The sequence below is a fragment of the Equus caballus genome, chromosome 6 (assembly GCF_041296265.1).
Source record: "Equus caballus isolate H_3958 breed thoroughbred chromosome 6, TB-T2T, whole genome shotgun sequence".
Lineage (NCBI taxonomy): Eukaryota > Metazoa > Chordata > Mammalia > Perissodactyla > Equidae > Equus > Equus caballus.
Window position 1 is genome coordinate 80,069,381 of NC_091689.1, and position 10,780 is coordinate 80,080,160.

The window sequence follows — 10,780 nt, forward strand, 5'->3', positions numbered from 1 at the left end:
TGAGGAGGATTAGCCCTGAGCTAACTACGGCCAGTCCTCCCCTTTTTGCTGAGGAAGACTGGCCGTGAGCTAACATCTGTGCCCATCTTCCTCTACTTTATACATGGGACGCCTGCCACAGCATGGCTTTTGCCAAGCGGTGCAATGTCCGCACCTGGAATGCGAACCAGCGAACCCCGGGCTGCCGAGAAGCGGAACGTGCGAACTTAACCACTGCACCACCTGGCCGGCCCCCTGAGATAGACATTTTAATCTGTAATTTTGCTCTGGGTCACTGGGGAGATGGTTTCCTGAAGCCTACTGATGAAATCTGACGTTTGGAGAAAGGGAACAAATCTTGAAAAGGCTTGAAGGCATCCTGAGAAGAGAAGAAAGAAAACGAAGTGAGAAGACAGTAGATAATCTCAGTTTTCCATGAAACCCAATTTATAATTTGGTTGCATTTCATTAACCCAAATTACACACACTCACAAGAATGCACACTGAGCGGCCTCTGTCCCGCCCCTCCTTCCCCTCACAGCAGATGGAAATTAGGTGGCAGACTGGGAAGGTTGCCATGGTACTCTGACTGCAAGGATTTAACAGTAATCAAAAGAAGCTCCAAAGTCCCCTCCCCCAGCCATTCAAATGTGTGTTTCCCATTTTTCTCTCAAATCTTTGTCTTAATTAATTCCATGTTATAGATAAACCAGGGTGAGATTGACCTACTAGTGAACCAAAAAAAATTTACTGCCTCCAAAAGGGTTTATAGATGCATTGATATTGTTAGAAGTAAACTACTGAGGAATTATAGCTGGTCCATTTTTATGTAGAGCTAGCTACATAAAAAGTCAGAATTCGTTTTTAATATGCAACATGCCCTCATCTTCGAGAATCATATTTCTTACTGGTTTTATCCCTCTGGATGACCTGTAGGCTTCTCAAATTCAATATATTTAAATGGAGTTATTTATTTTTCTCCATTACCTTCCTCAGATTTCTATGTTCTCAATTATTCTACATTCTCAATACCTGTTCATTGGCAACATCTTTCTAGTATACCAACCTAGATTAAAGTAATAACCTCATATAATACCATGTGCCAGGCACTATTCTTATCACTTTGTGTATATTAACTTATTTAAGTTAATGCCAACTGATTATGAAATCTTGTCAATTATATTTCAAAATTATCTTAATAAATATTTGCAGAGTGAACAAATGACTAATCTTCTAAAGCTTGACCAATTTTATTAGGCAAAGGGCCTAGTTCAGGAGAGGATGTGGCAGAATATATAGAACTTGGTCTTTGAAGCTTCCTCTTTGAACGTTACATGTATAAATCCAAGAGCCAAAATAGTAGAAGATAAGCCTTTGTAACATATTGGGATCATTCTCCTCACCAGTGTTTCCTAAGGCTGCTGAAGTAATTAGGGTGCTGGTTAAAAATACTGATTCCCAGGGCCTGGCCCCATAGCATAATGGTTAAGTTCATGTCTCCGCTTTGGCAGCCCAGGGTTTGCAGCCGAGATGCTGGGTACGGACCTACACACCTATTGTCAAGCCATGCTGTGGTGGCGTCCCACATACAAAATAGAGGAAGATGGGTACAGATGTTAGCTTAGGGCAATCTTCCTCACACACACAAAAAAGTACTGATTCCCGGTTTCTGCACCAGAGAGTCTGATTAAGTAGATCTAGTTCAGTAAATAGTATTCTCTTAGAATTAATAATTTACCGTTTTGGAACTACAGAGTTTTGATGCTTTTGGGTGGTGTGGTTCAGTTATTTCCAAATTCTGATAACCCCTGGATAAGTTGATAGAGAATTACTCCCCAGACGGTTGTAATCCTGAAAGACACAATTCCCAATGGTGCTCAGCCTAAAAGGGTGTTTTTGGAAACATGTCTCCATCTTTCTTTAGATTTAAAAGTCAATTACACATGTGCAGAAGAGAAGGAAGCCTTTGTTTTTCTTCATCTGCCCATTAAAAGATCATTTAGGAAACACTTCTCCATTCCCCATAAAGATTGATTATGCTTGTGTTGAAGAGAAAGGATTAGAAAAGGCTGTGGGGTTTTTTCTTCATCTGTTTATAAGAACAGCAATCTGTTATTCTAATATACAGATTATAAGAGATACAGAGGTTTATTCAAGATAGCATGGCCTGAAATTAAGTCCCCTCAATGTTAAGATTGTCTCTGAATTTAGCATATTTTAATAAGCCCACTATTAATATTTTTTAATGATTTCGATAGTTTTAGATATGTAAGAGTGACTTCACTCTCCTCTCGTTACTAAGCAACGTATCTTACAGTTGCTAGGAAACAGACTAGCCAGCTTGGGGGTACTTCAGTTTCCTCTACCACCTTGCAGACACATGACTATACCCTAGAGAGTTTCAAAGGCTTAGAGAAAAGAGAAAAAAGTTAATGCCATATCCAAAGGATAGAAAAAGAGATGAGTGGAGGAATAGAATAAGGAAAATAGGAAGGTATTTGAGAAGAAGAGTACATGAGGTTGGCAGAGCAAGGCTATTACGCAATTTCCTTGAATGAGTCATGGAAAAACCTTAAATTTCCAGTGCTCTATCTCATATTCTGTATGCTTCTACCTTCTCTAAAAACAAATTAGGGAATAAACTTGGAGAAAAAGATCTTTCAGCTAGTATTCCTAAATATTTTCAGAAGGGTAGAAATCAATTGTAACTCCTACAGAAGACTGGCGGTTACAAACACATTAAAGTCATACATTATTTCAAATTCTAAAGTCAGATATACACTATCTCCTTCCATTTCTCCTGAAAATAGTAAAAAGGGACAGTACTAAGAGGGAGGTTAGAATATAAGTGTTCTTGGACAAATTTAGAAGCAAGATGGTCATACAGGCTCCTGGGCAATATGTGTTTCTGTACAAAATTTTAAAAATCTAATATAAAGGGGGAAAGAAGGAACTGTTGTGCTGTACCTGGAGGACTCTGTTGTATCTGAAATAGGAAACCAGGCTCTAGGTTTCATTGTCCATGTGTGAAAGCTTGTGTCCTTGTGTCTCTGTGGTATTTACTGTTGCTGGCAACCAGGAAGCTCCGTAGTGATTGTTGCTAGGTCCTCAGTGCCTCTGTTTGCCTGAAACCGTAATCAGTGCCAGAAACACCAGAGATAAAAATCTTTGCACAAAATCCAGCGCCTGTTATCCCCGACAGTCCTACTGCAAACAGTCCATCTTGTGTCGAGTGAAAATCAGTATAAAATGGAGACTTCTCACAAAGAGTTCATCCTCAGCTTCCTCTTCATGGATGCTACTTCTGTCAGTGCAGAGCACTAAGAGAACCCTGGGGAATGGTTTAATTAAAATAAGGTTTATATTCTGGTGTCACCAGCTTTAACTAAGTGCTTAATAAAGAGTCTGAGACCAGGAACACAGAGAAGAAAGACTGTGTCAGATTTAGATGACTTCCTGTTCTGAGGCAGGAGGGTCCCGTCGGTGTTTGCTGACAGCCTGAGATCACCTTACTGACCACAGAAGCCATGGTACAAATGATGGCACGACTTCAAATAGAAGTCTAGAAGATTCTGATAAAGACCCATTTCAGCATCATCCCCCAAAATAACTGACATCATCTCTTGAAATTAAACATCGGCTCTTGGATGAACCTTACAAATCAACACAACCCACTGACTCAAGCCATCTTGTCTAACTGCAGACTTCAAATTTTGTTTCCTGTATATCTCCTACCTAGACACAGACAGTTATGGCTCTGCACTTACCTGGAAACAGTTGTAAATCTGGGGTGAGATTTAGAAAAGATTCATGCCGAGATGACATACAGGTCTATTGAACATCAGGCATCCAGCTTCCTAAAGTGGGTCTGAAGAGATATTTATTGTTGTCATTATTACTAATTTTTGAGCACATAATCAAGGCTAAGTACTTCATATGTATTATCTAATTTATCCTCAAAATAATTCTAGGAGATAGATACAATTATATTCATTTTTTTCCTCAGTTGAGGAAACTGAGGTTCAGAGAAGTTAAATAATATGCCTAAGGTCTCTCGAAGCTAATATGTGGCAAAATGAAAATTCAAACCTAGACCTATCCAGCTCCAGCATTTGACTCTGAACCACTATTCTATGTATTCTGTTTAATAGAGAAAGCTTTTTATATGGGGATAAATTGTGTAGTACATCACTGTGTCAAGGTGAAGAGTGTAGACTCTGGAGTCCCTCTGTCCCCTAATAGGGTAGTTGAGACTCATAATGTCTGCTCCCTCTGGGTTTACCATAAAGGCCCTACCAGGACAATCCTCCAGAACCCTGAAATTCCCTATCCTTGCATTTCCTGAAATCTAAGTTATTCAATATGTAATAACACCCAGTAGAGTCTTTAGATGGATGGTTCAGACTGGGTTCTGCAACCCCAATTCAGTCAACCTGGTAGTTCTTTTTCAATGTGAGGCAAAGACTTGCCCTTAGAGCCTTTCTGCATTCATCTGGTCTCCTCTTCTCATTTCCTTATCTAATAAGAACAGGAGATCATTTTTAAGGACTGTGTGGTCTGAATGCTAATTTAGAAAGGAATGCTTTTTTAAAAGAACAATCTGGAGACCTGTAACATTTTACATTATCCAGAGGTTGGTTCAGTGTCTTGGAGCCACACTATCTCAAAATCTTCATTCCAGAATAAAATCTTTCCTTTCCCTTTGTATAACCAAAAAGTCCACTGTATTGGTATTTTCAGAACAAAGAATTATTTGATAATTTAAAAAATCTTTCATTCTTATATACACACTGGGCAGAAAACATAAAATAGTCACATGCAGGTGGTGTGCCATGGCCTGCTTGTAAGGGCTCGTGAGAACTGATTCTAAGCACCTCTTCCCAGCTCTGTACTATATTCAGTGACATCACATTGGTAGCTTGAAATTTGTCATGATGGGAGCATTTATACCATGGAAATTGACCAATAATACAAATCAGGGCTTTTCCCCCTCTCTCTCAGAGCCAGTTAAACATTTACCAGAAAACCTCTAGGAGAGGAGTTCTCAAAAAGCAATGCATCAGCAGTGTAACTTCAGTGAAACAGAGTCCATCCTTATGTCACTGGGCATCATGTTGCTGAACTTCTCATATTGTATAAATGAAGGAAGTCATCTGTTCAGTGATGTATACTAATAAAAGTTTTATCAAATGAGGGCATACAGCATCAAGCACAAGAGTTGGTAGAAATTGTGTTCACTGTCTGACACAGGACAGGCTATGGTATGATCCACATCTCAGAACATTGGGTATATCTGGGAATGTCTAAGAGAGAAGGTTCAAAGCAGGTTGCAGAGAGAGCACAGTTTTCTCATAACAGCGCCCGTAGGTGGCTTTTGAATTCTGAGATGATCACCCAAAGAATCTTTCTTGAAATCTGTAGATAAAAGGCTTAGTCTATAGATGATATGCCTGTGTGTGAGAAGCCTTATGACCTGACTTAGAATGCTAATTGTTAGAAAAATGAGATTTAAAAATCCTGACTTCTATTGCTAAATGATTTGAGAATATTTATGATAATAGCTAACATTTCTTAGTTTATTACTATGTACCAGGCTCTATTCTAGGCACTTTACTTGTATGAACTCATTTATTCCTTGTTATAACTCTCGAAGATAGGTACTAAATTATCCCCATTTTACAGATGATGAAATTGAGGCACAAAACATTTAAGTAAGTGGCTGAAAGTCACCAAATAAATAATAGAGCCAGAGTTCAAACTCAAGAATTCTGAGTTCTAATCCTTTATAGGTATAACTTTTCATGCTAAATATAGATCAAGATTAACATTTAAGTTGTTTCCAATCATTTTTTAACAGAATATATAGAATACCACTAGTTTAATATTTTTCCAACCTTTTGATCTTTGACCCATTGTAAAAAATACATTTTGCATTCATATGATATACCCAAAAAAAAATACTTATCTTACTATGCTTAATACAATCTATTTTCTATCCTATTCTATTTCATTTTTTAAATGCTGATCATAATTCACTAAATTGATTTCTTGACCTACTAATGAGTAGTAAATGTACTGTTTGAAATTTACTGCACTAGATTTTTGTATGTGTAGCTCCATGCCATGGCTCCGTTTACTACTGGTATCCTATTTTAAAACAGAATTCATGGTACCCTTATTTCCTTTCCATTTACTCTGTTCTAGTGGCAAAGTTACTTGAAGATGGACATATGATTTAAAAAGATGTGAGAAGTAATGGAAGTCTAAGCTAGACAGGTAGCAGTGAAAATGGAAGGGAAGGATCCAATGTGAGAGTTTTAGTGGCATATTTTTAGGATTTGGTAACAGATAGGGCATGAGGGTCTAGTGTCCCTCCCCAGATGATACAATTAATAATGTCCTAAGTCCAGGCGGGGCAGAGAGGTGAGATATAGGGTATGGAGCCATGGGTCAATAGCCAAATGCAATGGCCCATCAAGTTTCCAGGCAAGTAGTTCTAAAGTTACCACATCCTAAAGCTGAGTTGCTAAATCCAAATAGATGAAACAAGAAGAGAAGGCAAGACCTGAAGCAAACAAGTTGGAGATCCAGGAGAGCCCTGCCTACAGAAGTTCTAATGATCTGAGAAGGCAGCAGAAAAGTGAATTCTTGAGGAAAAAGCAAGCAAGTAATTCCTATCTATGGGTCTGAGTGTTGCCTGAGAGTTTAAGTAAAGGAGAAGGTGGCACACAAGCATGTGCTGGACACTATTGGGGTCCCAAAGATTAACGTATGGCTTCACTCCTTTAGGAGCTCAAAGTCTAGTGCAGCATCATATGAAGGAGCATCATTAAGGAAAAGCTTTTATTTTGCCAGCATCCCACATAGCTAGTAATAATGACATTTGTATAGTGCCCTACAGTTTACGGAGAACTTTCACATCTGTGATCTCAATTAATTCATTCAACAACCATATGGGATAGATATTCTTATTGTTGTCATTTTATACACATAAGAAGGCAGAAACTTAGGTCCTGAGCTTGAGTATATCTAAATTTAGGTTTCCTTCTTTCCCCACTATTTCAGAGCTGTTTATCAACAATAAACTGTAATCATTAAATGAAATTTACCTGATAAACTTTCCTACCATAGAAGATGTGTTGGGAAAAGAGCATAGATGCAAGAAGATTCTATGATTAAAAACGAATGTCTGATACCTCATCATACCCCCAGGATGGCTGTAATAAAAAACACAGATAATAACAAGTGCTGCTGAGGATGTAGAAAAATTGGGACCCTCATACATTGCTGGTGGGACCGTAAAATGGTGCAGCCGCTTTGGAAAACAGTTTGGCACTTCCTCAAAATGTTAAACATAGAGTTGCCATATGACCCAGCAATTCTGCTCCTAGCTATGTGCCCAAGAGAAATGAAAATGTGTGTCTACACAAAAGTTCATACACAAATGTTCATAGCAGCACTATTCATAATAGCCCAAAAGTGGAAACAACCCAAACGTTCATCAACTGATGAATAAATAAATTGTAGTAGATCCTGACAATGGAATATTATTCACCAATAAAAATGAATTAAGTACTTATACATGCTACAATATAGATGAACTTTGAAAACATTGTGCTAAGTGAAAGAAGCCAGACGTAAAAGACCACGTGATATTAGATTTCATTTATATAAAATGTCTGGAATAGATAAATACATCGAGACATAAAGTAGATTAGTGGTTGCCTGGGGCTGGCGGGAAGAGCGGGTATGGGAAGGCTTGGGGGAAGTGGGGAGTGACTGCTGATGGATACAGAATTTCTTTGTGGGATAACGCAAATAATCTAAAATTGATTGTGGTGATGGTTGCACAACTCTGTGAATATACTTAAAACCATTAAATTGTGCACTTTATTATTTATTTATTTATTTTTTTGCTTGAGGAAGATTGTCCCTGAGCTAACATCCATGCCCAATCTTCCTCTATTTTTTTACATGGGATGCAGCCGGAGGGGGGCTTGATGAGCAGTGTGTAGGTCCCCACATGTGATCTGAACCCACGAACCCCAGGCCGCCAAAGCAGAGCATGTGAGCTTAACCACTGCTCTACCAGGCCAGCCCTAAATTGTGTGCTTTAAATGGGTAAATTGTATGGTACATTAATTATTTCTAATAAAGCTGTTTTTTTGTTTGTTTTTGTTGAGGAAGATTTTCCCTGAGCTAACATCTGTTGCCAGTCTTCCTCCTTTTGCTTGAGAAAGAGTCACCTGGAGCTAACATCTGCGCCAATCTTACTCTATTTTGTATGTGGGTTGCCGCCATAGTATGGCTGCTGACGAGTGGTGTAGGTCTGTGCCCAGGAACTGAACCTGGGCTGCCGAAGTGGAGCACACCAAACTTAACCGCTAGGCCACCAGGCTGGCCCGTGTTTGCTTTTTTTTAAGAAAGAGTGTAGCCATGAAAAAAATTATTCCCTGGTTCTGTTCACTGAATAGGTCTAGAAATAATTACATCCCGGTAGCAAACAGCTCCCTTAGCACCAAGATTGTGAGTTTCACAAATCAATTAGGAGTTCAGGAGATTCCAGAATACAATATGATAAAAGAATCTAGCTATATTACAAATGCGTAAACCAAGCTCTCTGAAGAGGATGGGGAGAAAAGGTGCTGATCTAAGTAACTTTGGAAAGGACTGCAGCCTGTAAGTCTAAAGGCAAAAGGAAGCCTACGTAAGCACTGTGCTCTAGTCAATAAAGTTGTTTCCCATGAGGTACAGATTAACAATTCTGAAACCACTATATATCTATACTGTAACTGAACAATTAAGTAAGTGGATAGTGGATGGTGGGAGCCATATTTCTTTCTTAGTGTTGGAGTTGGGAGTTACAGACAAGCAAGAGGAGAAAGCTAAAATGACCCATGGATTAGAGTTGGAGACATTAGTATGATCCCGTGTTTAACTTAATATATATCAATGGTTACATATAGAAATATTAATAGGCCAGCCCCAGTGGCCTAGTGGTTAAGTTAGGTGTGCTCCATTTTGGCAGTCTATCAGTGGCCATGTTGTAGGGGTGGCTCACGTACAAAAAGAGGAAGATTGGCAACAGATGTTAGCTCAGGGCAAATCTTCCTCAGCAAAAAAGAAAGAAATATTAATAAATATCTGTGTAATATATATATTTCCTTTCTCTGTCAGCTAAGAGTGCCCAGAAGCAATGACACACCCTAATAGCAACATCACACGTATCTTGTATTTCTAATAACATTCTCCAGTAAAAGGAGCCAGGGCTCCTTGGAGAAATGGCTGATTCTAGGACTAGGGCAAGAAATATACAGGGTGATCCTGGAGTGTCTTAGAGTGCCAGAAAGTAATGAAGTGCTCAAAAAACCCCACAATGATGGGGGTAGGTCAGAGGGACACAGGAGCCAACTGAAAGAGCCCAATGGCCAACGCCAGAGCAATTTGAGCAACAAATAAAGTAATACTGGATTAAAATCCAGGACATAAAATAAATATCTATGAGTACATAGTGATATAAATACATAAGTAGTAAATAAGTAAATAAATGGAGGAGAATAGACAAAGCTCCCATGCAGAAGAATGCCAAATAATTTATGTAGATTCTCTCCCCTTAAGGAAATGGAGCATAATTTACCACTCCTTAAGTATGGGTTGTGCCTAATAACTTCCTTCCAAAGAGTACAGTATGAAGAGGGAGGAAAAGAGTTACAGTGGAAAAACCTGACAAACGTTAGCTCAGCCAGGCGATCAAGGTTAACATCATCAGTGAGAGGCATGTTGATTGGATGGACTCCTGATATGATGTGATGGGAATTGCACTTTACCTCTGTGGTCTTTATGCCCAAGCCCCCTAACCCCCAGCCCAATCATGAGAAAAACATCAGACAAATCCCAGTTGGTGAGCAGTCTACACAATATCTGACTGGAACTCCTCAAAACTGTCAAGGTCATCACAAACAAGGAAAGTGTGAGAAACTGTCATAACCAAGAGAATCCTGAGGAGACATGAAAACTAAATGTAATGTGGTATCATGGATGGGTTCCTGCAACAGAAAAAGACATTAGGTAAAAACTAAGGAAATCTGAACAAAGTATAGTCTTCAGTTAATATTAATGTAGCAATCTTGGTTCATTAGTTGTGACAAATATACCATGCTATTGTAAGATGCTAATAATAGGGGGAAACTGGGTGTGGCATATATGAGATTTCTCTGTACTGTCTTCACAATTTTTCTGTAAATCTAAAACTATTTTACAACAAAAATTTTATTTAAAAAACCTATTTCTTACTAAAAAGAATAAGGGCTTCTTGGAAAAATGACTAATTCCTGGTCTGGGGCATAAAATGTACAATATGAGCCTGAGACATCTTGTTATTCCAGAAAGCAAGGAAGTTCTCAAAGAATTAGTGAGATTGTTTCAAAAGGACACAGGAGCTATCATGAAGAGGCTCCTAATGGGCAAAAATGGGACACTATAAGCATTCAAAAGAACAATTTTTGCAATTGATGGAAACACACTGATAGTATTTTTTAAATCATGATTTCATAATGAGATTTTAAAGAGAAAGAAAACAATTGTCACTATATTCTGAAAATTGTCAATTTAAAGGAAAAGAATTAAGTTCTATCCTATCTTTTCCATATGAATTATGTTTCAGGCAACCAAATACCACTTCTTTACAGAATATTTTAGCTAATAAATGTGGGCAAAAGTACAGAAATCACCCCTTTGCAACTCTTAATGTCAAATCATTGATTCAGGCAAAGATCATCAAAGGATGATACCATTGCAAGAA

The 10,780-nt window shown here is 38.4% G+C and overlaps 1 long non-coding RNA gene across 1 annotated transcript; it reads right to left on the reverse strand.

Moving 5' to 3' along the window:
• Window positions 1-227: 227 nt before the first annotated feature.
• LOC111773978 (uncharacterized) lies at window positions 228-3,029 on the reverse strand. Its single transcript, XR_002808746.2, has 3 exons — window positions 2,947-3,029; window positions 1,718-1,830; window positions 228-358 (listed from the first exon to the last, which is right to left on the reverse strand). It is a non-coding gene; the product is annotated as an uncharacterized lncRNA (long non-coding RNA).
• Between the last annotated feature and the right edge of the window lie 7,751 nt (window positions 3,030-10,780).